Source organism: Rattus norvegicus, chromosome 17, assembly GCF_036323735.1.
Source record: "Rattus norvegicus strain BN/NHsdMcwi chromosome 17, GRCr8, whole genome shotgun sequence".
Taxonomy (NCBI): Eukaryota; Metazoa; Chordata; class Mammalia; order Rodentia; family Muridae; genus Rattus; species Rattus norvegicus.
In genome coordinates this window covers 91,380,522-91,407,595 of record NC_086035.1, presented here as the reverse complement: position 1 = coordinate 91,407,595, position 27,074 = coordinate 91,380,522, and positions in this window count along the sequence as shown.

Here is a 27,074-nt window from a genome sequence, read left to right as displayed (position 1 = left end):
TGGATGAAGACTCTATGGGAAAAACATGGGAAAGTCTCACCCCTAGGGATGGTAGTCACACTGCAGTTTGGTCAAAGTATGCCAGGGTCAGTGAGAAGTTAACATTTTGTTCTTATGTGAGTCCAAGAAAATGATCTACTTTTCTCAAGTGCAGATGGGATAGCTTCCACAAACCAACAGTTGTTACAGAATGTTAGGGTCTAAGTGAAAAATGAACCATGTTATCCATTGACTAATATATGAATGTTTCTGTGTGCCCTTTAGCTTGTGTCATATTAAATGCAAGCTGGAGTAATTTGAGAAAAAACTGAATTGAGTTTAGGTAAGGTCATGGAACCTTTTAATTGATTGATGACATTGAGTATAAGGTCATGGCTTCACATAAGTACGTAACTGTATAATATTACAAACAATAAAGCAAACTAATACACTGTCCATAAACCAGTGTTGGATATCAGTTGTGAATCGCTTATTATAATTCATATGATACCACTCATTATTTTTAAAGTAGAAAGAGGCTTTATTGGGGTTTGGATATCTACTATCAAGAGAGGATCCTGTGCTTGAACATTGGTCTCTGGCATGTGACCCTGTTTTCTGAGGTTGTAGAAAATCTGAAAAACATAACCTAGCAGAAAGAAGTAGGTCATAGGAGATATAGGGACTGCTAACTGGGTGTAACCATCTTCCTCAAGTCTCTACTGCCTCACTGACCTTAATTCTTTCCTGTCTGGAGGACAGAAAATAAAGAAAACAAGTGGACTGTGCCCAACCCTCATTGGTCCATTTCAGCTCTGACCTCAAAAGGAACCATTGTGAGGTCATTTACTTCCTTAGTTACTGAAAACACATCCTGTCTGTACAGGGCATTAGCTGTTGGTTGGTGGCTGGGTTAGTTGGTTGGTTTGGTTGGTTTGGTTGGCTGGTTGATTGGATGGTTGGTTGGTTGGTTGGTTGGTTGGTTGGTTGGTTGGTTGGTTGGACAGCAATTGCATTTATTCAGTTAGCCACTGAACTTGGATATTCATGAATTGTTGAATCTGAACACAGTGAGTTTTCCTCTATATTCCTATGTCTCACTTTAGACTTGTTTGTTTTCTGTATTTAAACTAAGTCTCTGATCCTGTATATTTTTGTTTGAATATTGAATAGGAGAATTTTTCTTTGTTGATTTGATTCATCACCCGATTTTGCATTGTCATATTTTACATGTATTTATTCCATGAACTAATTTTGAACAATAGTTTATGATAACAAAACAGCACGAACAATCTCCTAATGGCATTTCCAGACATGTACATAAAGAACTTTGACCATATTCCCATGATCACACTTTCCCTGGTTTGTCCCTTTCAGGTTCCTCAGTTTTTCCCTTTTAGTTTGTTCCCTTTCTTTCCAAGTACTGGCCCAATTGTTCAAGTTCTCCTATTCAGAGGACTGGTAGGCTACATTGGGTGGTCTATTAAGAAAAGGCACCAACAGGTCTCTGTGATTTAGCAGGAAGCCTCCCCCTAGCGGGTTAACTTGGGATCTTCCTTGCAGTGCAAACTCATGACCCTATGCAAGCTACAAGGCAATGCTTAGATCCTAATTTTTTGACGATAACTATGAAAGTAGATAGATGAATAGAATTCAAGGACAGAATAGATATGAGTCTAAGAAGATCCAGTTTTATACTGCCAAGAAGAACTTTCCAAAGTGAGACATATGATACTATGACCCTTCATTTACCTGGGTCATTCTGTTGGCAGCTGACATTCCATTGAATTGCTATCTTCTATCTTCAGGAGAACAAATGTGACTCTGAAGCTAGTGTGGTACCAGGCACAGGAGGTCGGGCCAATAATGAACTTGAAGCAAAGAAACAAGCATGGGCCTTTGAGTCTTGCTGGCAAAACAGCTTAAAGTACACGTCCAGGAAAAAAAGTGCCTAGTGCTGGAATGGTCTGCCCAGCATTCCACTGGACTCACTCAAACAACATTTAGAGAAAGAGAGGGAATTTTATATTGACAATGTGCCTCTCCAAATTTCCAAACCTAGGCTTGAATAAAACTACTTCCACCATTCCTATAGTTTTTATCTGCTAGTGGAATGGGAGTGCAGAACAGAACCTTCATAGTCAAGCAACAAGGAGCCTTTCAGGATCCTTTTTGCTTTCCATGACATTGCTGAGGAAGGAGGGTTGTATTCCCTGGGACATTCAAAAATCTAACATCTGATTAGAGACCTAACAAGTAGGACTTTGAAGCCCATGGCTGGACCATACCTGTACCTCTGTTTCATTGTTTGAAGGTTTAGCTTGTTAGCATTGCTAGGAAACGCTTTGTGTGCAATGTGTACACATGAGGTGTTTCTATATGACTATGAACATTTCAAGAGGGAATGTCCTTCCTTGACCTCTGCTAAACTGCAGTCCATTTCCTTTGGCATCTGTCATGGAGTTGGTTCTTAGTGAGTCCTGTCAGATTCCTTTAATGTGTAAAATTGATGAGTTGTGGTGAGAGGGGATAGCAGCATACATTCAAACACATGCAAATGGCTCATAAAAGCCCTTGAACCTCTGTCATTAATGTCATAATCTCATGTGTAAGCCCAATGGGTCTAAAGTTACTTTCTAGAGCTTTGGGAACATAGATCAAGCAAAAATACATAGCAGCCACTTCTTTCTTTCATTTCGCATGTGTGTTTTTGTTCCATGAGACAGACGCTCCTGGAGCACAGGCTGGAATCATCATTTCCGAGTAGCCAAAGATTACTTGAAGTGATGATCTTCCTCCTCCACTTTCACAAATTTTATAATTAACATGGGCTCATCTTTATGAGGCTATCCTGACTTTAACTTTGTCCTATGTCTGTCAGAGGAGCCTGAGGAACTCTCATCACTCTGGGTCCAGGTAGCTTACCCAAGTCTAGATTTTTCTTATCTGACTGTTTTGTGCCAATTCCTACTTCAACTTTCAACCCCAATTCAACAGCAGTAAGATGTGGATACACAGGAAACTGCTACAGGGCACAACATGTCACCTGCACCAAAGATACACTGATCTCATACTTTTTCTTGACCCTCTGGGAATACATACACAGGGCCAGTTAGAATTAGAAAGCAGCCTTGGTACATAATTAATTTTTTGGGTACTTGTCCTTGCCTTGCTAACATCCTGATGCACAAGTAATCAACTTCTGTTGTTTTGAAGGTCAAACAGAAGGCATTTTGTTTGAGAGCAGAAGGACCCAGAGTTCCAGAACAAGGCACCATCTACTACATCAGTTGTTTATAGGTTCCCGGCTTAGGGGTGTTTACTTGATCATTTGGAACATATCAGCTCACAGTTTCTAGATCTTGAGCTTTGGTCAGAAGTCTCAAGCCTGAGGGCAGGCAATATGGGATTAATGGTGTCATATTCCTCTCAGCCCCCAAAACGGTAGTCTCATGCCCAGGGGTGCAATGAGTAATAGCATTTTGTCACAACAATCAAGGTAGTCAGGACTTACAATCCTTTAGCAACCACTTGTCGGAGTTCAAAAAGTAAATAGAATACATTGAATATGGACATGAATTATTACAAACTTATGAAGTCTGGGGTCCATGTGAAAAGCAAGACAATGTCCATCATCTTGCCATTGAATATCAGAATCCATTAAAAACTGGAGGGCCAAAGCTCTGGCGTCCATTGTCATTCTCAGGATTCCTTGTTTGATTATTAATGACAAAAGTGTCCTTGTTAAAGATGGAGTGTTAAAGTTTGAACATTGTTCCCATTAGGTGGTGCAATTTTGGTTTAATTATGGTCCTTGGGCAGGGGTACAAGTAGGAAGAAATGGGTCACTGGGTAACACTGGGGACAGACTCTTGAGTCAAACCTGCCCTCTAGTGCTCTAATGACCAAGACTAGCCTTCCTGTCCATGGAGACAGAAGTAGAGGAGAAGGAATGGACCGTGCCTAGCCACAGTGTTGGCTGCTCTTTGCTCTAACCTCCCAAGGAACCCTGTGACAATGGATAGACACCTGTCTACTTACAGCTCTGATTGAGGCTGCATTCTGTCCTTACAGGTACAGAAGCTGTTGCTTGGCTGGAAAGAAATTAGAGTTTGAGGACACAGAAATTATACTTGGACATTCAGGAGCTGTTGGACCCTGACATAGTGAGTTTCTCCAACTTTGGACACTTCAACTTGCTCTTTTTGACTTTGGTTTCTGTATTTGCTGGCTTGAGTTATGCATTTCCATTTCCATGTTTTTTATTATCTTCTATTTCACGTTTTATTAAATTATGTTTGCTATGTTAGAGTATTATATTTTTTCACTTCATATGTATGACAGATTTGCATCCTCATATGCCTTGAGTACCATATCCCAGATGCATTCTGTGGAGGTCAGAAGAGGGAGTCAGGTTTTCTGGGTCTGGAGTTACAGGTGGTTGTGAGTCTCTCACACCATCCCTAAGATTGATACAATAACATATTCACATAGCATAACTCAGTTATGTAAGAAAATAAAATCTCTCTATACCTGTCTATAGTTCCACTTCCCCGAAATCTGATTCCTTTGCTAACCTAACAACTCATACTAATAAAATTATATAGAAAGGCTTGTATCACTATTTTAAGTGGTGTATACCACCTGTGAGTGTGCTGTATAGGTGTGCTTAGAGTCGAGAGGTGTAGTAAACCCTGGAGCTGGAGTTAGGGTAGCTGTGGGCACCTGTGTTCTGAGATCCACCTACAGGTCCTCTGCCTGAGTAGCCAAATTTGGGAACTCCAGATGCAGATCGCCATCCTGCACAGTATACGTTTACGGGAATCTGTTCTCTTTACACCTTCTCTTGAAGCTGATATTCTAGATGCCTCTACTCAAAGAGAATGCTGAGATCAGGAGAGAGGATGGTGAGCTTTTCCAATTTAGTGGCTTTTAGTGTCTAGGATTCCCTCAGTTTGCAGTTGGTCCCTGACAACCGCCTCTATGTCATATTTTGCATCTGCTCCTTTGCAGTAGGTCCTTGTCCTTCCCTTCCCAATATGTAAAGTACATGTCTAGATTGTGTGATGTTTTTCTGAGCTTTTTTTCTCATCTCTTTAATGTAGGAATTTGAGCGTATCAACATGTTCTGGGGCCTGTTTTTAAATGTCTGTTTTATTTCTCATTGCAAGTTTGCTTCTAGCCATATAAAGGAGGGCCTGATCATGGAGCAGGACCCAGAGAGCCGAGACTCTATCGAGAACTTTACCACTGACTATAAGATCATAAGAACCCTGGGAAGGGGACGATTTTCAGTAGTAAAAATGGCCTACCACATCCCAACCCTCACCTGTGTAGCTATAAAAGTTCTCAAGAGCACCGAGAAGTGCTCCTCAGTGATGAGCAGGGAACTTGACATTCTAAAGTCCCTGGGCCATCCTCATATCATCAAGGTGGTCGAAGTGGTCCAGACAAGAGAGGCCACCCACCTGGTCATGGAGCATGCCTCTCAGGGAGACCTACTGGACCGAATCCGGGAATGTGGATATTTAAAATCCTGGGAGGCCCAAAAAATGTTTAGACAGATATTAGAGGCAGTACAATTCTGCCATGACAATAATATTGTCCACCGAGACATAAAGGCCAACAACATTTTGATAGACGGAAGGTCGAATGCCAAGCTCTGTGATTTTGGCCTAGCTGCTAAAACACTTCCTGGGCAGAAGCTGATTGATTTCTGTGGCACGCTGCCATACTGTGCGCCAGAATTCTTTGAAGCTGAGGAATATGAGGGCCGCCCATTTGACGTATGGAGTGTAGGTGTCGTCCTCTTCTTCATGGTGACTGGGCACTTGCCTTTCCTAGGCAAGTCATTTGCAGAGGTGAGGAGACAAATCAGTTCAGCCAATTTCAGCATTCCGCCTCATGTTGCCAACGATATTTTCAATGTTATAGTGGAAATGCTGATGATAAATCCCAGCAGGAGGCCCAGCATCCAGCAAATTATGATGCGCCCCATGATCAAAGACAGCCAGGCCTACTCACCACCGACATCCATACAGACGTTCAGAGGAACACCAAGCCCTAGCACCATCAAAGCCATGAGAGTCATGAGGCATACACCTGAGAAAAGCACTGAGTCTCTGATAGACCCAAATATCAACGAGGTGCTGGCAACATACTTGATTCAACAGCACAAGCCACTCAGGAAAGTCTGCACACACCACCAAGTGGAGCCAGGTCTAGAAGATCTTCACTCCTTCCCTCGTTTTCTTAAGAGAAAGGGACCTCTTCTCCCCTCCTTCACCTTGTCCTCAAATTCATCCAGTATTCGGGAGAAGGAGGATAGGAAGAATTCCAGGAAGGTTGTCAGAAGGCATGATGTGGGCTACCAGCAAACAAGGACCAACACTCTCCACCTCGACCTCCTGGACTGTCCTATAGCTGAAGAATTCAAGGATAACAGGCTGCAAATCAGGAAGACATTCTCAGACTCCAAGACTGTGTTGTCTTGTAGTCTAACTGAACATATCCAGTCACCTCGACTTCAATACACCTATTCCACTACAGCAGACAGGAATGTGTCCTCCTTCACACCGACACATGATTTCTGTGCATCACTACAGACACCTAAGGGGATAAGCCTTGCAGGCTGCTCTGGAGATACCTGGCAGAGAGAGACACTCGTGGACAAAAACACCTTCATCAAGGAAGAGGCCATGGTTCATGAAGATACCGTCACTAGTGGCCAGCCACAAGTGCCTTGCCCAGCTTCCCATCGGGGATGGCGTCACCACTGGAAGGGGTTTAAAAAGACAATTAGTAGAAGCCTTCGAAACCTGTGCTGCTGTCTGCCACCACCATCAGAAAATCAAGTCTCCTGCAATAACTTGGCTCTCAGGAAGAGAGGAGAACATTGTGTCACCCACAGAACCAGGTGGGTGCATGTCCTCATTCATTTCATCCATATTCCCTCCTGTCCTTTGTGACAAATGAGGATGGTCCTTGAGGCACACAGAAACTTGACAAACTGTAACTTCAGAAAGATTAAGTCCATAGAAACCCCTGAAGGGTGATCTGATGCTTTGTGAGTCATAAGGGGAATCAGAGACACTGATTAAAGCAGGACAAGAGGGAGGTGGGGGCATGCCCAAATGGGGCAGAGAGTCCTAAGACAACCAGTGGGGTGCTATGACTCTTTATGGAAAGCACAGGAAGTTCTCTGTTTTTCAGACACCAAGAGCCTCTTTTCTGTCTTTTTCTTTTCAAGTCCTGAAGAACAGCAGCCTCAGCTCCCTGGCTTTTAAGCCAGTGGTGGGGGTTGGCCTGGCTGAAAATTATACAGTCTCAGAGGAGCCAGGCCAGACGTCCAGGTGCCTGTGTGCTTGCAGGCCCCTTCTCCAGAGGAAGAGCTGTCCACACCACAGCAAGGTCTCTCCAGGTAAAGCCCCAGGCAGGAAGGCCTGCCTTTTCACTGTGTCTTGCTCAGAAGGGAGGGATGAAGTAGAACAGTGCCCTAAAAGTGTCAGTGGATCAGTAGCCCTCTGCCCTTTCTTCTAGCAGAGGTAAACATCAGAGATTGTTCTGTGGGACTGTACTCTTCTTTGCTTCCTGTTTCTTGCAGAGAACATGGTCTTCATCATGAAGTAGACTTCTCAGAAAAGTCTCCCTAGTCAGCCCATCAGACCTGAGCTAAAATGGGTTCCCAGGTTGAATATGAGACCTCTATGTCTCCTCTGAAGGGAATTCTCCTGTCAAACTTTGACCAGACCCTCACCCATCCCCACTGCCCTGCAAAAGATATCACAGTTTATATTGCTTAAGTCCTCAGACCCAACTCAGGGTAAATCTTACAAAACCCATACTGTGGAGTGACTCCCAAGGCAGCTGTGCCCTCTCTCTCACCAGTTCTGCCCTGTAATTACTCACCTCTCTATGTTTGCTCCCTCAAGGCCAACTTTCAAATGTCTAACTGGATTCCTACCTGTGTCACAGCCTCCTCGAAGGAGGAGGGACAGGTGTTATGAGCAGAGTCAAAAGAATAACTTAATGATGGAGCAGCAAATTGGTGTGGCCCTAGCTCATGACAGCTTCCGGCCTCCACTGGAGTATGCATTCCACTGGATAAATCTACCCAGGCTGCTTCCATTAACCTGAGAATTTGCACACTGCTTTTTTATGCCCAGTTAAACAGCCTTGCAATTCCTTTGTGAGAGCTTCTGGGAAGCTTTCCCTGTCCCTCCTACTGTTACATTTGTTAAGATATCATCTCCTGTGTTCTTTTTAACTAGACTGTATCAACATCTTCCACAGCATGAGGTGTACAGAATACCATATGACTGACGTGGAGGGTCCCTCTGACCCAGTGTCTCTTTTAATTTGTTCAAAGGACATCAAGGATCCTGGCATAGTAATCCTGCAGTGATATGTGCTGAGTTTAACAGCATGTCCCTATAGTACTCCACCATTGTGATCACATACATATTTCTCATGTGCTTTATCCCCTGAGCTACAGGAAATTCTCTTACGACAGACAATCGTTTCCTGTCTAATTTGAGTGGGAAAGCATATCATATTCCACTCTGGAGCAAGAAGAGCACTATATGAACTCGTGTATCTGAACCCACAATGCACAAGTTTGGGAAAGTTCATTAAAGGGGTTCTTTGCTGGCCTCTAGCACTGAACCAGGTTAGCTACTCAGACAAAACCAAGGAAAGCCTCTCACAGACCCTGGCCAGCCTAGGTTTTAAGAGTTGGCCTCACACCCTGATGATTCCTTGTCATCCATACCCTGATATGTAGAAGCCCTGGAGTCTATATCTCTGTCAGTGTGTCTGTCTTTACTTTTACATGAACTACTTCCATGCAGGTGGGTCTCAATGGATGTTTCTTATACTGGACTCCTAGAGAGCCATGTACCCCTCAGGATGGCCTTAAGTGGAAAACACAAAATAGAAACATCAAGTATAAATCCCAATTGATGGAAATAGATTCACAAAATTAAAAACCAACAGATGAAAAACACTAACCACTCCAATAAAAATCCTTAATATATCACTCTTAATTCTAACAGACTCACAGGTGTATGCTAAGGGAACATATTCCATGTACAATAGACAGAAGAAACTGGTTCTTATTTTCTGATATGTTTATGTAAATTAAGCATACTTTCATTTTTTTCTTCTTACATTTGTTTTGTTTTTTTTCGTATTTTGGAATAGTGTTGCTATGCTGGTTTTAGTGTTCACACAGTCAAACCTCAAATTCAGAGAGAATACCACTCGGGATAGAATGAAAGCCCAGGCTACATTTGTCTTCCTCTTGATCTTGCTGCCTCTGTTCCTCCTTTAGTGTAATGCTATGCTGCGAACATTTCTGTTTTCATCAAGGTCTCTTAAATCCCAACAGGCCACCTTGTAGCTAAAGATTACCTTGAGCACGATCCTCTTCTTCCTATCTCTAATTCTGCAATGTAGAAGTTTCAGTTCTGAGCCACTCTACCCTGTCAAGTAACACAACTTAACTCCACAGACCTCTCCTTGACTCCCCACTGTGCCCTCTGGAAAGTCCACAATGGGCCACTGATCACGAGTCAGCTTGAATGTCACTTCAGCCCATCATTAGTACCCTGCCTAGTTACCAATGTTTGAATTGTGTCCAATAGTTTTCAAGGTATATAACTCCCTATCAGAGACTGCTCAGGGTCATCTCCTTTGAACTGGGAAGACCCAGGCATGCCAGATTAAATTACTCTTGCTACTGCATAGATCACTGTTTCCATGAGTCTCATTGGAGAGACCCTGAAGAGCTTCATTTCAGACCTCACAAGATGAGGTGCAACTATGACCAGGGAACACTACAACACATTACAATGAAGACAATGAAATTCAATATGATGAAAGTGGACAGTCAAAACTTTTAATACTCTTAAAAATGTGAAGCCCAACAAAATAGTCTCTATATGGACACACAACATGCACACATCCACACAAATAAGTGCATACATATCTATTGTGGCTATTCCTAGTTGTCAACTTGACTATATCCGGAATGAACTACAATTCAGAATTGAAAGGTTCACCTTTGATACTGATCTTAAGGCTGGGAGATAGAAGTATTTGACCTGTATCGTGGCATGGAGATCTTGGGGCATAGTGCCTATGAATTCCAGGAGACTAAGGCTTGGCGATCTCAGAGTTCAAGGTCATCTGGGACAAAGCAAGTTCCAGACACATTCTGCTGGAGACCTACATAAAGACTTTGGAATAAGGAAGGTTCTCTCTTCTTAGCCTGCCTGTCTTGTGGGACTAAGACACTGCTATATCCTTGGACACCATTCACAGCTGCTGCTGACCATGGTTGGGGAGTTGGACTACAGACTGTATGTCATCAATAAGTTCCCTTACTATACAGAGACTACCTATAAATTCTGTGAGTCTAGAGAACTCTAACCAATACATAGTGGGTACCTGGAATGGTTCTAGAGGAGCAGATGTGTAAATATGAGACTTTTAAGAATGTGGAGTTGGTTTAACAATTCACCAGCTCCTTCAACTACTGAAACCTCCACACATACTCTGTCTTCTGGGGGTCGGAAAATATTGAAGATCTGTGGTTGATACTGTCTTTCAAACTTAAAGCCAATGCCTTTGATTATCTTCATGACTTTGGTGATTAGGTATACAAAATTTTCTACAAGTTGGGGGAAAATCAGAAAATGATTTTGCTGGCTTGATGCTCTTAGTATCTCTGGAAAAATGGATGAAGGAAACGAATGAGGTGTATGATAAAATTAAATGGTTCCAGATGCAAGTAAACAGTGTAAAATTTACTAAGTGTGTCCTTGGAGAGAAGTTTTCTCTAGCAGTCATAGATCTTGAGTTGCAGAACATCAAACTTCAGCCCTCTTTAGTTTGGCTGAATTAGAGTGAAAATTCAAGCTTCAGCAGTTACAGTAAAGACATTAACTGACAAAGAATGGGATCCTATCACTTGAAATGGGGTGTGTGGAAGGACCCTGTTGAAGATGAGAATTTTGAATCTTCAGATTCTCACGGTTTGACCACACCAGTGGAAGTGGTAACCTCACCCTTGAAATAAAGCCCTTTTCACATGAGGAATTTAGTCCTACAGAGTGTGATAAACCAGCAGTGACTTTCACTGAAGAAAATGTCAGACAGACTTTCTGCCTCTACCTTTCTGCAGGGACAGACTGCTAGCTAGTCTGCTTCCTAGAAGATACTATATCTTGAGGCTTAACAGAGGATCCACTGCACTCTGAACATTAGGCGTAATATCCTGAAGTGTATCAGAAGAACTACTGCACTCAGAACATTTGATACCGCATGCTGTGGCATCCAAGGAAATCTGCTACACCAAGGGCATCTGACAACACAATTTGAGACATCCCAGGAGATGTAATGCACACAGGACACCACAGTTGAGGGCATTCCAAGAGGTCCTCTTTATACAGGGCAACTGGGAAATTGACACCACAATCTGGAGGCCTCCCAGGGTCTCTGTGACATGCAGGGCAGTTGCCAAAAACAATAAAAGGCCTCCCTGTCCTGTGGCTGCCCTCAAGGAAAGAGAAACCACAGTCCATTGTCACCCCCCTTTATCTGTGTCCCCAGAACAGCTTCACAGAGGACACAGTTTGAATGTTCCTGTGAAGACGCAACAGTCTGAAGGGCTCCCAGGAGATCTACTGCAGCCTGGGCAACATATCAGCAGCTTCTCTGCCCCTTTGAATATCCTCCAGTTGGAAGGCCCTCACAGGAGGTCTGCTACAGACAGGGCCACAGTCCTGACAGGAGCCCTGTTGGAAACCAGGGACCAAGGAGTCAGACTCCAGACTCACCTTCTTTTCAGCACCTCATGGTATCTTCTCAAAAACTGACCATATGACGGGTCATAAAACACACCTCAACATATACAGGAAGATAGAAATAATCGCATGCAATCCATCATATTCCACAGACTAAGGCTGATCTTCAATAACAACAATAATGAAAGAACACCCACATATACATGGAAGTTGAACAATGTTCTACACACATATACCTTAGTCAAGGAAGGAATAAAGAAAGAAATTAGAACACTCCTTAATGAAAATGAAGTCACAACATTCCCAAACTGATGGGACACAATGGAAGCTGTGTGAAGAGGAAATCTCATAGGTGTGACTGCCTGAAAAAAGCAAACAACAGGAGAGAGCGCAAATCAGCAGCTTGACAGCACACCTAAAATCTCCAGATCAAAACAAGGCAACTGCAAACAAGAGCAGTAGAAGGTAGGATATAATCATTCTCAGGGCTGAAATCAACCAAGTAGAAACAAAAAGGTCTATACAAAGAACCAACAAAACCAAGAGCTGGTTCTCTGAGAAAATCAATAAGATAGATAAACCCTTAGACAGACTAACCTGAGGGCACAGAGAGTGTGTCCAAATAAACAAAATCAGAAATAAAAGAGGAGACATAACAACAGAATCTGAGGAAATTAAAAAAATCATCAGGTCCTATTAAGAAAGGCCAAATTTAACAAAACTTAAAAATCTGGAGGAAATGGGCAGTTTTCTAGACAAATACCAAGTTAAGATAAACAAGGAACAGATAAACCACTGAAATTGCCTCATGACTCCTAAAGAATTAGAACCAGTTATTAAAAGTCTGCGAATCAAAAATAGCCCACCACAAGATGGGTTTAATGCAGAATTCTATCAGACCTTAATAGAAGACCTCATACCAATGCTCTCCAAACCATTCTACAAAATAGAAATGGAGAAAGCACTACCAAATGCCTTCTATGAAGTCACAATTACTTATACTGAAACCACAGAAAGACCCAACAAATAAAGAGAACTACAGACCAAATTCCCTTTTGAATATCAATGCAAAAATACTCAATAAAATTTTCGCAACAGGATCAAAGAATACATAAAAATGAACAACCGTCATGATCAAGTAGACTTCACCCCAGGAAGAGAGGGATGGTTCAATATATGGAAGTCCATTAACAGAATTCACTTTATAAAAAAAAACCTCAAAGATAAAAACCACATGATCATTTCATTAGATGCTGAGAAAGCAATGGACAAAATTCAACACCCCTTCATAATAAAAGTCCTGGTAAAAAGGTCGGTACCTAAACATAGTAAAAGCAATATACAGCAAACAGTAGCCAACATCAAACTACATGGATAGAAAAATGAAACAGTCCCATTAAAATCAGGGAGTAGACAAAGTTGCCCAATTTCTTGCTGCTTATTGAATATAGTTCTTGAAGTCTTAGCCAGAGTAATCAGACAACAAATGAAGGTCAAAGAGATACAAAGTGGAAAGGAAGAAGTCAAAATATCACTATTCGCAGATGATATGATAGAATACTTAAGTGACCACAGACGTTGAACCAGAGAACTACTAAGCCTGACAAAGAGCAAAGTGGCTCGATATAAAATTAACTCAAACAAATCAGTAGCCATCCTCTATTCAACGGATAAACAGGCTGAGAAAGAAATTAGGGAAATGATACCCTTCATATTAGTCCCAAATAATATATAATGCCATGGTGTGACTTTAACCAACAGAGTGGGAAAAGATCTTTAACAATCCTACATCTGATAGAGGGCTAATATCCAAAATATACAAAGAACGCAAGAAGTTAGACTCCAGTGAGTCAGATAACCCTATGGAAAAAATGGGGTACAGAGCTAAACAAAGAATTCTCAGCTGAGGAATATCGAATGTCGGAGAAACACCTAAAGAAATGTTGAGCATACATCTGGAGTCATTCAGAGAATGCAAATTGAAACAACCCTGAGAATCCATCTCATACCAGTCAGAATGACTAAGATAAAAACTCAGGTGACAGAAGATGGTCGCGAGCATGTGGGGAAAGAGGAACACTCCTCCATTGTTTGGTGGATTGCAAACTGGTACAACCTCTCTGGAAATCCCTCTGGAGGTTCTTCAGAAAATTGAAAATTGGACTGTCTGAGGACCCTGCTATACCTGTCCTGGCCGTATTCCCAAAAGATGTTCCATCATAAAACAAAAACCCCAAAAGAACAACAATTCTAATCAACCAGAGCTCCTAGGGACTAATCCACTACCCACAGAGTACACATGGACAGACCCATGGCTCCAGCTTCATGTAGCAGAGCATGGCCTTGTTGGGTACCAATGGGAGGAGAAACACTTTGTCCTGCCAAGTCTGGACCTCTCACTGTAGTGGAATTTAGGGTGGGGAGACAGGAAAGGGAGATGTTTGGGGAGGAAAAAAAATTATAAAAGAACTGGGAGGGTGAATGGGATGGGGGTTATGGATATGAAACCAGGAAAGGGAATATTTGAAATGTAAATACATTTTAAAAAAATAGAAAAGAAAAGAAAAAGAGAAATGTAAATAAAAATACCCAATAAAAATTAAAATGAATAATAAAAATAAATAAAAAAGGAGCAAATTCGGAAAAAAAGAAGTCATATACAATCAGCCTTAAGGGAACTAGGTCAGTGTATATGGGTGTTTGCTGGGCAAACATAAACCCGAGTTTAAATCTGCATAAAAAGCACATCTGACTACATATGTGTGTCTAAACCAAAGCCTTGAGAGCTGCAGACGAAATATTGGTGCTGGCATGCCAACCTAGCTTCAAGTTCAGACACCATCTCAAAGCACTAAGCAGGATAATGATAGAGCAGGACACCCGAACTCCTCCTCTAGACTGTGCATGCGAACAATGCTCACAACCAGGTACACACACACACACACACACACACACACACACACAAACACACACACACACTCGCATGCATAAAATATATTTGAAAAGTATAGAAGACATCTAGTCCAATTGAAACCCATTTCTGGCTCTGCCTTCTCCCTGAATTTTCTCTTAAGTTCTTTAACATCATCTGACAAGGGCATATTCTATTTATTTATGATCTGAATTTCTTCTAGAAGACGGCTGCCCCAAGAGGTGATATTCACCTGCTTTTGAAAAGCATCTCTTGCACAATAGATACTTAACAGATCTTTATTAAATACATATGCTGTATATGAAAGTTATTTTTTGGGAAGTATCTTAATGGAAACTAAATCAGAGAAACCCATCTCCCTCATGTCCTCTCACAAAGTCTCTCAATGTCTGTATGTATTAGTAAAAATGTGGATGACAACAAAGAGCAACAGAAAAGTTACCTGCAAAGCTCTTTACATACAGACACCGCCTACCAATTAACTACATAACAACATCTTTATTACTATAAGATTACTAGGTGTGGATTAGTATAAGGTTACTAGATGTGGAAGTTAACATAAGGGTAGAACATCCAAGGGCCTTCAGGAAGAAAAGACACAAATCACTGTGCCTTACCAGTCTGTTAAACAAACCCTGGAGTAAATGGAAAATGAATTTGATGCTTAAAGAAATACTGGCCAGAATTCAACATAAATGGCATTCAACACGAACCAACAATTTTTTTCTCACACATCTATCAAGCAAGAGCAGATCTCTGTCTGTCTGTGTTGTGGTGTGTGTGTGTGTGTGTGTGTGTGTGAGAGAGAGAGAGAGAGAGAGAGAGAGAGAGAGAGAGAGAGAGAGAGAGAGAGAGAGAGAGCAGAGAGAGAGAGAGACAGAGAGACAGATAGAGACAGAGCCAGAGAGAAGAATGATTTGCTGTTTTGTTTGTCTCTCTCAGGATTGGAAAAAGACACTTTTCTTGACTGCCTGAGCTCCAACCCTTCATGAATGTTGGCTTCAGGTGGCAGAGGAAATCTCCCTGGTTCATTTCCCTATAATATTAGCATCTCAGCCACCTCTCCAGAGATGAGCATGAACCAGGAAGGGTGGTGTGTGGAGTGCAGCAGCAGGTGTCACAGGCAGGGAAAGGAGAGCAGGAACTTGGAGCACCTGAGTGAGAATGAGATGGGCCCAAGGCTTAAAGTGAGACACCCTCAACCTGTCAGTTCCCTCAATCACCTGCTGGGAAGGACCAGGTAGGCTGAGGGTAGGGAACTTCCAGTTGAGCACTACCTCGGGTGAAGAGACCCCTGAGGGCCCTGGCCTGCCGCACCAGCGCCCTGCTTAGTAAAGTTTGCATGGGGTCCGCCCCACTGCCAGAGCCCCTGGGGCAAGGGACCGCCTCAGTAAGCAACCATGCACGGCTCAAGTTCAGTGAACCCGGGCAGGACAAGCACTGGCCACCAACCTTTCCCCTGGCGCGGTACAACCCCGCAGAGTAGCCCTCCACCTTCCCCCCATGACCTGCTGAGGTCCAGACCCTGATCCTCTAAAGCAGCCTGCTCCCGTCTTTACCTCAGCTATGTGGTCCGAGGTGGATTATCACCCTGGCAAGGGAATCCCGACCTGCCTAACCTGCCTGGTCAACCAGAGCTGTTACTCCGCCCTCTCAGGTAACCAAGGAAACAGGGTTTCCACACCTTCCATAGCCCTGACCCAGACTAGATCTCTATACCTGCACACACGCGCCTTTTCCTGCGCTTTGATTCCCTCTCTGCTGGGAGGGCGGGCACAATCTGGTCGCCGGAGTGACGCGCTGAGAATCTCAGCCAATGAGAGGAAGAAGGCGGGACCAGTGCAGAGGGGCGGGCCCTGTGCAGCTTCTCCCAGTGACTCTGCTTCTAAAAGCACCAAGTCTCTTGTTTCTAATGTAAGTGCAGGTTCACTGAAAAAACGACATCTGTGTTGAAGACAGCTCAAAGTGACTGAGGAGTACTTGACCACTACACAGGGGATGAATCATCGGAAGCCAAAATTATCTTGTACTATCTTTGGGGTCTTTAAACTTATTACCAACCTTTGTAGCTGACCTAGGATCTTTGTGCCTGTTATATAAAACATTTGAAATGTATTGTTGAACCCAGCCAACGACTGGCTTTTCAGTAATGCGGAAAAGAAGAATATCATCAGCGGGACATTTTCCTGCTGTGCTGTAGGCTGCCCACCAAATGTTCTTTCCCCTGTATTTGTGTATTGATTTATTATCTTTTGTTCTATGGCTATAAGACCTCATGCCAACCTCTTCCCCAATAGAGTCTTTAATTCTGGAAAACCCGAATCTGTACTCCTATGCAGTATTCACTCAGAGTTGCCTCAGAATATACTTCTCCTTGTTTTTGGTTTTGGTTTTATTTTGTTCATGGTCAGTATGTACAATGAACTGTTGTCCTATCGTCTGCTGGAGGTCATAGGATTAAAAAGGATGAGTAAAGTTTCACCGAGATGACAGCAGGGCTATCCTCAGATATCTTTGGGGCCCAACCTTATATTTCTTTAGAGAAAGAGAGATTCTTGAAAAATTCTGGGTCCAGCTACAATACCCTTTGTAGCCCTGTCCAATTACATTGCATACAGTCGGGTATCTGACACAGATTCTTACACAAATCAAACTTTAGTTAGACTTTGAACCTTCTCCTTGGCCTGTGTGCTTTATGTGTACATCTTTGTTCACTCAAGATTTAGCAGTCGCCAAGGCAGGTTAGCAAGAACCCACATATACACAATCACCCCCTCCCTATCTTACAGAAATGTTTCTATCCACACCCTTGATATCTGTGCATGCTTGCCTGCCTTCAGCAGGAAGCTTTCAAGGTAGGGGTTACTAAAATTCACCCATGTTGGTATCAACCATGAGCTCCATGTTTCTTGACTATACATCCCCATGTATCTCTCGTGTGTTTAGAACACAGGCCACCTCAGTACCTGGGTCTCTTTAGTTATACTACCCTGAATAAAATTGGACTTTGTCACTTTAACTTGTGCACAGCTTTGGCTTTCTCTGAGGACTGTTAAGGTTATGTACTTTAATATGCCAATCTCTTCTGAGTGTGGGAACTACAAATTAAATAGTAGGATATCTGAGCCTCACTACAGACAGTCTAACTAAACCTAAGAGTGACAGGACGATCCTGCTCTTGGAATTTGACACATTAGTGGCCATCCTTCCTAATCTTCCAGTCACAGCTGTGAGATAACAGAAGCATGGGGGAAAGTCAAAGATATACTGACATAATTGTTATACTTTGGCAGTTTTAAACGTCTTCCCAAATAATACAATCAAAAGTTAAATAGTCTATGGACTCAGGATCAAGGAGCAGAAGCGTAATGTGGAGAGATTACAATCAAGGACAGAAAAATCGTGGAACCCCCATTTTCTCAACCAAAGGATACATATAACAATTAGAACATATCTGAGAAAATCCCATACCATAGGCATTTGAGGAAAGGTAGGATCTGAGTAAATGATTTATAAAGATGCACAACCCCCATGACCCATACTTTGAGCCTTTGATCTGACTCCAAGATTGGCTCTAACTTTTCTTCCTTAATAAGAGAAGAAAACATTCCTTACTTTCTACCAATATCCTATGTGTCCCTGGTCCAATGCCTTGCTCTTAGTGACAAAAGCCTGGAAATTTCAGTGGTAACTCCAAACCCCAAAATTTATCAACAACATGTGTGCACACTGTGTTCACACAGTGTGAAAACACACACACACACATACACACACACACACACACACACAGACACACTCCCAGTGTGAACTCCAATCAACCTCGTCTACAGTGAGACTTGCCTATCACGTCTGTTTCACTGTTAGTAAATCGATGTCTAACTTATTTTATTGCCAGATATATTTAAAGTGGCAGCTGATGACCAAATGCAGTCGTTTCAATGATTTTTTTCAGATTTATTGGTATGAATGCATGGTGCCTGCAGTGGTCAGAAGAGGGTGACAGATACCCTAGAACTGGAGTTACAGAGTTTGCTTATCAATCTCGATGTGGACCCTGGAAACTCTTGCTCGGCAAGAGGAGCCGGTGTGCTTAACAGCAGAGCCCATCTCTTCAGCCGCTAAACACAGATATTTTTATAAATAGCTTCGTAGGAAAGTCAGATGTTGTGAGCATCAAAGATCTAGGCTCCCAGCAGAAAGAGGGGGCGGGCTCTAAACATTTCAGAGATGTGACTGGTTGCCTACTTTCTCATTAAGCTGTCCATGGAATGATCTGGCTGTTTTCACAGGGTCTCGTAGCTCAAGATGCTTTCACACTCACTCTGTAGCAGAGGATGACCCTGAATTCCTGATCGACTGCCTCTGCCTTCCAAGTGCTGGACCACCATATCTGGTTTAGCTCTTACTTCTTAGAGCAGAAACAAATGCAGGGAAATGTGCTGGAAATCACTGTGTACGAAGGAACTCAGGAGGTGAGGCTCAGAGAAAGAGGGATGATGGAGCCTTAGGAAATGCCAGCCCTAGCATTCCAATGTACCCCATAACTCCCAGAGGATGAAAGGAACATCTTCCAGGCTGACCTATATCTTGTTGACACTGTCTAGCCAGATGTTTTTGATAAGCCCCTTCATTTCCATCTCTACCAAAGCAGACTTGTCACTTCAGCCCAATTTGTGGCCACACCAGAGGCACTGGACTAGGGGAACCTCTATCCTGTTCCTTCTACCTCTGAGCCTGCCATTTCCCCACACAGAGAAAAGAAGGGAGAGGAGGAACTCCAACTCTTTGTCTCTGGTAAGAAGATAGAAAGATACCCTTGTTCCTAAACACTCGTCTTCCTGGAAGGGGCAAGGGGAGAGGCACAGCAGAAGGCCCAGGTAGAAGGGCATGAGTTAGCTCCTGCCTCTCTACCTATGTCCACAGTTCAGTAGAAACTCTGCTCTACTTAAAACATTGGGACAGACTCTATGGTTTGGACACAGCAGCTAAAATGATGGCTTCCAATGCTCTCCAGTTGAACACAGTAGAAAAAAAACCCCAAAAACTAAAAAACTTCCTAATGCTACTGATTTTACACCAGGAACTAAGATGAAAAATACTCTGATAGAAACAACTGATTAGTGGAGATTAGGTATATAAGGCTTCACATAGCACAGAGACTCCTCAAACTTTGTATGTAGCTGAGGCTGCTCTTCAGCTCATGATCCTCCTGAATTCACCTCCTGAGTAGGGGGAGGGGGATGTGCTACCATACCGAGCCAAACACAATTTACATACACCAGAAATTTCCAGAGTGAGTACTGTTCATGACTGGCCTGGGGCAGCTGATCATCTCAGCCATCACTGTCACAGCCCTTCAGTCTTGAATCTGAACTGGTCACGATGCATCTCCAGAACACAGCTGTGCTTGTCAGTGTTTACTGAACTTGCATTACTAGCCTTGGATTGAAACTGTCTAGCAGGGCTAGAGGGATGGTTCAGCACTTAAGAACTCTTGCTCCTTTTAAGCTAAGTTCCAAGTCCTCACATGGGGTGAGTCATGACTGCATGTAACACTAGCTACACACACACACACACACACACACACACACACACACACACAAACACACACACAAAGTAAGTCTCTAAGAGATAACGTCAAGCATGGTCTGGAATGTAGCCCAGTTGGTAGAGTCCTTGCCTAGCATGACAAAAGGCCTGAGTTTGTTCCCAGCATGTACCAATGTGATGTTACATGTCTATAATTCAAGCACTTTTGGGCAGAAGTAGATGATCAGAAATTCAAAGTTATCATTAGCAATAAAGTGAGTGTGAGGTCAGCCTTCGATATATGAGCCCATGCCTCAAGAAGAAAACAAAATGTCATGCAAGCCATGTGTGCTCATCCCAATTCATGTGGCCCCAGCATTTTACTCCGTGAGAATTTTTAACTAACAGGGGCACAGAATCATCAGAGAGATGAACTGAAAGATTTCTTCAAGTTAACTCTGACTGTAAATGTAAGATGGCTTGGATCTGGGTTGCCCAAAGAAAGCCAAGGATTATTCTCAGCTACAGTACAAAATCAGTTTATTGAAAGGTAGCTTACAGTCAGTGATGTCTACAGAAGCATAAATACCCTGGAACGTCACAAAGCTGAGACAAGGGAGAAGGAGGTTACTGTATGTTAAACTGATTAAATAATTACTGAAAGCTTGGTCATCATGTTTTAAATATCTGATCATTTTTAGTTACATATCTCTATCTGATATGTGCCCATGAGTATAGGTGTTTGTAGAGACCTTAGGTATTGGAACTCCTGGAGCTGGAGTTGCTAGACATGGGTGTTGGGAACTGAACATGTCCTCAACAAAAGTAGTATGAGATCTTAACCAATGAGCCATTTCTCCAACATATCATATTCACGCTTAAGAACTTTTGGTCCTGGACACCTGTATTAAGGTGAGCTGCTTGGGAATGATGTTGTTTTCCTAGTAAAGTGTCAAGATCTGCTTAACTATGTTTCCAAAGGCATTTTTCTTTAAGCAAAGTTTCCCCCTGTAAAGGTCTATAATGAGGTCATATATAATATACATTTTATTTGAGTGCAGTAGAGAAGAGTCAAATGAAAGGGAAGGGCCCAAAGCCACACTGGACATCCATATACACAGAGACAGATTACACAGTCCGGGGGACCCACACCAGAGGGGCAGACAAAAACACAGCATGCAATATTAGCACCATGAGCTTTTAACTAGTTAGGGCTCAGGGCTCTGCTGGGATGTCCAACCTGTGCCTCTAAGAACAAATAAACAAATAACCTCTGTACAAAGCAGCCACCTACTGGAAATACTGTAATCTGTAATAATACTTAGTAATAATAGTGGAAATCTGGCCATCTCAAACAATAATCTTATGTAGTGCTGCCCCCTGCTGGAGGACACAGAGTCTGGCTTGGTTGGGTGCCTTCCAAGCCTTCCAAGCGGACCCAACTAAGACAGAAAGAAAAAGCATGAATTTTCTCTGTGACTTGGCAGACAAAGGCACTATAACACTGGCATGGCTGAGACTGAGTCTACTGTCAACAGGATGTGCCCAGCACAGTGACCTGGGACTCATCTGTCACCACTGATGGACTTGCCTCCTCCCCGGGGACTGAGGGTACTGTCCTGTCTACTAGGTCTCTTCTTTTCCCAGTTCAGCAGGCAAGGATGCCCTGATGAAGCAGTCTTAGCCTCACCTGCCTTCCAATCATGTACATTACAAAAATGCATGCTTTTAAAGACAGGATTAGTAACCGAGGCTGAACAGTTATTTTCCTTCTGGCCTCTTCCGTGTGTGCAGCTAAGCAGATCTCATTTGGTTTGAACGAAGATTTCAAACAAGTCTTATTTTAAAAAATCAACCCTATTGTCCCTGCTTTATAATTTCCCTCCCCTTTGAAGCCACGGTATTGCTGTCTGTGGCACTTGTTCAGAGCAGGCTCTATGCACATATAAATCATATTTCTCCACCAGCAAACAGTATTGCCCTCTCTGAGATGGCAGCAAACCTCTGCTTCATGTTGTCATGTGCACACAAAGAAACAACAATGCCATGGACCTAGCAATGCCAAACCACTCTCTGCTCTAGACCAAAGCTGGAGGCACACTGAGAGATATGTGTGCTGTCCCATCACCTGCCTGGGACTTGAACCCCACCCTGGGACTCATGGGCACTTGGTTAGGAATGGGCAAGGAAGGGTGAGTCTTGCCTTTACTGTGTTTACAGAGAATCAAAGCCAAGATGCTGGGCTGAGTGCTGGGGCTACTGAAGCCTCATCATCAGTGGGGGGAGCACATGTGGGTTCCCAAGACTTGAAGGACCTTGGTGGAGTAGGGCCGGCTTCCTTCCCTCCTGTAGCTGTAGAGGGATATGTCCCTGAGAGTTATGTCTGGCAGGGGAATCTCTGGGTGATCACATGTACTGAAGGGCCTGGAGTGGCCAGTGATGCAACTGGAAATGAGATGATCGAGTTTCCCAGCTCTCTTGGAGGTTAAGAAGGATCTTCCCCTTTGTGTGACCATCCATGACCACTGTTCTCTGCAGCACCCACTGGGAACGTACAGAAGACATTTCAGCCCAGGAAGGCAAAGCTTCTGAAAGTCTTGCTTCCACAGGGATGGCATCTGTACTCCTCGGTGCTAGCCTTTTGAATCTGTCTACATCTTCATCTCCTGTATGATTCTCTAATCCTGTATGTTTTTCTAATGAATAAGGAAAGATTTTTTGGTGCCAATTTAAATAGTTTTATTATTCCATGTTGCTTGTTTTGGGTCCCTGTGGAACAATGCTATACCCTCTACTTTGACTTAATCCACCTCTTCAATGGTGGGGCCTGAAGAACCACCACCAGATGGAGGAGCTCCTCCACCAGGGAAGCCACCAGGCATTCCTCCAGGCTTGCCACCAGCACTCTGGTACAACTTGGTGATGAGAGGGTTGCAGACCTTCTCCAGTTCTTTCTGCTGATGCTCAAATTCTTCCTTCTACGCAGTCTGGTTCTTATCCAGCCAGCTGATGATTTCATTGCACTTGTCAAGAATCTTCTGTTTGTCTTCATCATTTATCTTGCCTTGAAGTTTCTCATCCTCAACAGTTGCTTTCATGTTGAAGGCATAAGACTCCAGCGAGTTCTTCTATAGACATGACTTGAAAATTGTCCATGAATTCTGCTGTTGAGGATTCAGCCAACATCAGAATGAAAATATGTGAGAATTGCATCTAGGATGAACATTTATGCCTTGCCTTCTGATTATTCTCAAAAAAATAGAGCATAACAACTATTTATAAGGCATTTCTTTGACATATTACAAGTAACTTAAATATAGTTTAACTTACATAAGAGGCTATATGTATGTTATATGTAAATACATCATTTTCTAGAAGGGATTTTTAATATTCATAGCTTTTGGTATTCATGGGATGCCTGAAACCAACCTCCAATGGATACTATGGAGAACTATTATTTATGTATGAGGATCAATAAAACCCCTGGGCATTATATATTTGTGACCAATATATACTACAAAAGAAATTATTGGAGCTGTAATATTTTAACTCACACCCATATACTACAAGAATGAATCCACTAGGAATTTCTTAAATTACTTGAATAAGAAGGGTAATACCTAAATTAAGTTGGGATAGAAAAAAATGAAATGCCCAGAGATATCAAGCATTTATATTTGGTAATAGACTTAGAACTCTGGTGCTAGAACCAGATTAAGGAAGCATGCCATATGTCTATTACTACATAGACTTCACATTAGACTTAATAAAAATTTCATAGACTATCCTAATGTAAACATTAGGATAACCCTCTAACCCTGAATGAACCGTGCCCTAGTTTGGTTTCTACTGCTATGATCAAACACGAAACAATATAGCACTTTCAAAAAATGGCACCGGTTCAACTGGGGATCACCATGTAGAAGAGTGCAAATCGATCCATTCATATCACCCTGTACCAAGTTCAAATACAGGGGGATCAAGGACCTCCACATAGAACCAGATACACTCAAATTAATAAAAGAAAAAGTGGGGAAGAGCTTCAAACACATGGGCACTGGGAAAAGTTTCCTGATCAGAATACCAATGGCTTCTGCTCTAAGATCGGGAAATGAGAAATGGGACCTCATAAAATTGCAAGGCTTCTGTAAGGCAAAGGACACTGTCATTAGGACAAAACAGCAAACAACATGTTTGGAAAAGTTCTTTACCAATCCTATCCAATAGAGGGCAAATATTGAACATATACAAAGAACTAAAGAAGTTAGACTCCAGAGAGTCAAATAACCCTATTAAAAATGGGGTGCAGAGCTCAAAAAAGAATTCTCACCTGAGGCATATTGAATGGCTGAGAAATACCTAAGTAAATGTTCAACAGCCTTAGTCAACAAGGAAATGCTAATCAAAACAATCCTGAGATTCCACCTCATACCAGTTAGAATGGCTAAGATCAAAAACTCAGGTGGCAAAAGTACCCATTGAGGATGCTGAAAAAGAGAAACACTCCTCCATTGCTGGTGAGATTGCAAGCTGGTACAACCAATCTAAAAATCAGTCTGGAGATTCCTCAGAAAAATGGACGTAGTACTACCTGAGGACCCCTCCATACCATTCCTGAGCATATACCCAAAAGATGTTCCAAAATATAAGAAGGACACATGCCCCACTATGTTCATACCAGTCTTATTTATATAATTCCCAGAAGCTGGAAAGAAGCCAGATGTCCTTCATGAGAGAAATGGATACAGATAATCTGGTACATTTACACAATGCAATACTACTCAGCTCATAAAAACAATGACTACATGAAATGCTTAGGAAAATTAATGGAACTAGAAAATATCATCCTGAGTGAGGTAACCCAGTCACAAAAGAACACACATGGTACCACTCACTGATAAATAGATATTAGCTCATAAGCTCAGAATATGTTAGAAACGAGTCACAAACCATATGAAGCTCAAGAAGTGGGAAGATCAAAATGGTGATCTTCATTCCTTCATAAAAGTGAGAACAAAAAACTCATGGGAGGACATACAGGGACATAGAGTGTATCAGGAACTGAAGAAAAGGTCATCCAGAGACTGCCCCACCTGGGAATCCTTCCCATATTCAGCCAATAAATCCAGTCACTATTGCTGATGACAAGATGTGCTTGCTGACAAGAGACAGATATGGGTGTCTTTGAGACGCTCTGCCAGAGCCTGACTGATACAGATGGGCTAACCTTTGGGTTGAACAATAGGACCCCAATTACGGAGTTAGAGAAAAGACAGAAGTAGGTGAAGCGGCTTGCAACACCTTAGGAAGAACAACAATATCATCCAATGAGACCTCACACATGAGCTCCCAAGGATTAAACCAGCAACCAATGAGTACACATGGAAGGACCCATGACTCCAGCCACATATGTAGCAGACGATGGCATTGTCCCCATCAATAGGAAGGGAAGCCCTTGGTCCTGTGAAGGCTTGTTTCCTCAATGTAGGGAAATGCCGGTGTTGAGTTTGGAATGGGTGGGTGGGAGTTGGAGCGTCTTCATAGAATCAGAAGGAGGGGGAGGGGATGGCCGAGGCTGGGAAAGGGAGTAACATTTAAAATGTAAATACATAAAATATCCAAGAAAAAATACAGTTGAAAAAACCAAATACACATAGTGATACCCTAACAACATGAAGCATTTATGCATTTGGTTTTGAAGCACTGAATTTGGACAATGGAACTTTGTAATACAAAGAGTAGATGGTTAAATATTCCCACCTACCAGACTTGTTTCTATTTTTATTCTTTTATCCCCTTACTCCTTTTAGTATTCTTTCTTTATTTCATTACTGTTTGGACTATCACATTGTTAATGCTCTTCGCTTTAGCTGTACGTACAATATTATTCAAGAGTAAAAAGGGTGAACAATCGGGTTGTAGAAGTATGCAGTTTACTCACAAATGGTGTGTGGAGTAGACAAAGATGAGCATGTAGATCTGGATCCTTTAGGTGTGTGGGGTGTTCAGGGCTTGCTGTGATGGGAGAACTGGGTTCTGATGTTGCCAAGTATTAACGGTTTCTGTTGCTTATGTACTTGTGCTTGAGTGCTGCCATCTGTATATCTCTGGGTTTGATTGGTCTAGATGTCTCTCACTGGAGTCTGTCCCTACTGCAAGCCTGTTGACCTGTGAGCCTGTGATTCTGTGATGCTGGATACATCAGAACTTCTTGAGGGTCAAGCTGCTTCTACGTGTGGACTCAGTGGGGTCATCTAAAATTGTGAAAGCATTAAGAATAATATTACTTTTGAAATTACTCTGTTCATATATAGAAGTAAATATTCATATATACATACACACACATAAACAAATAAATAATTAGGCTCCAAATATCAAATGTGTTCCCACAATTTTTATATCTCTTTTTTATCATTTTTAATTTAACCTGTGTATTATCATAATTTTTAAACAGCCTTAAACTTCCTTGACCAATCTAGCAATTAGTTACAAAATTTCTAATGGGAGAAATTGAGGAGTATACTCTCTGGTAACATTCCAGACCCCACTTGAAAATGCCTAGTGTCATCTGTGCCCTCTGAACACAGGGACCTAGGAGCATTCAGGGGCACGACGCTTCTAGTTCCAGCCCTCCCTGAGAGCTGAAAATCAGCTGCCAGGAGCAACTACAACCCTGAGAACAGAACACTCTGTTCTTGGAACTGGCTGAAAGTGAACAGGAAAAGAGGTCCACAGGAGTGCAGACACACGGGCCTACAGGAGAATCAAGCCACAGCCAGAAACAGCAAGACAAGCTAACATCAGAGACAAACTGATGATGAGAAGTA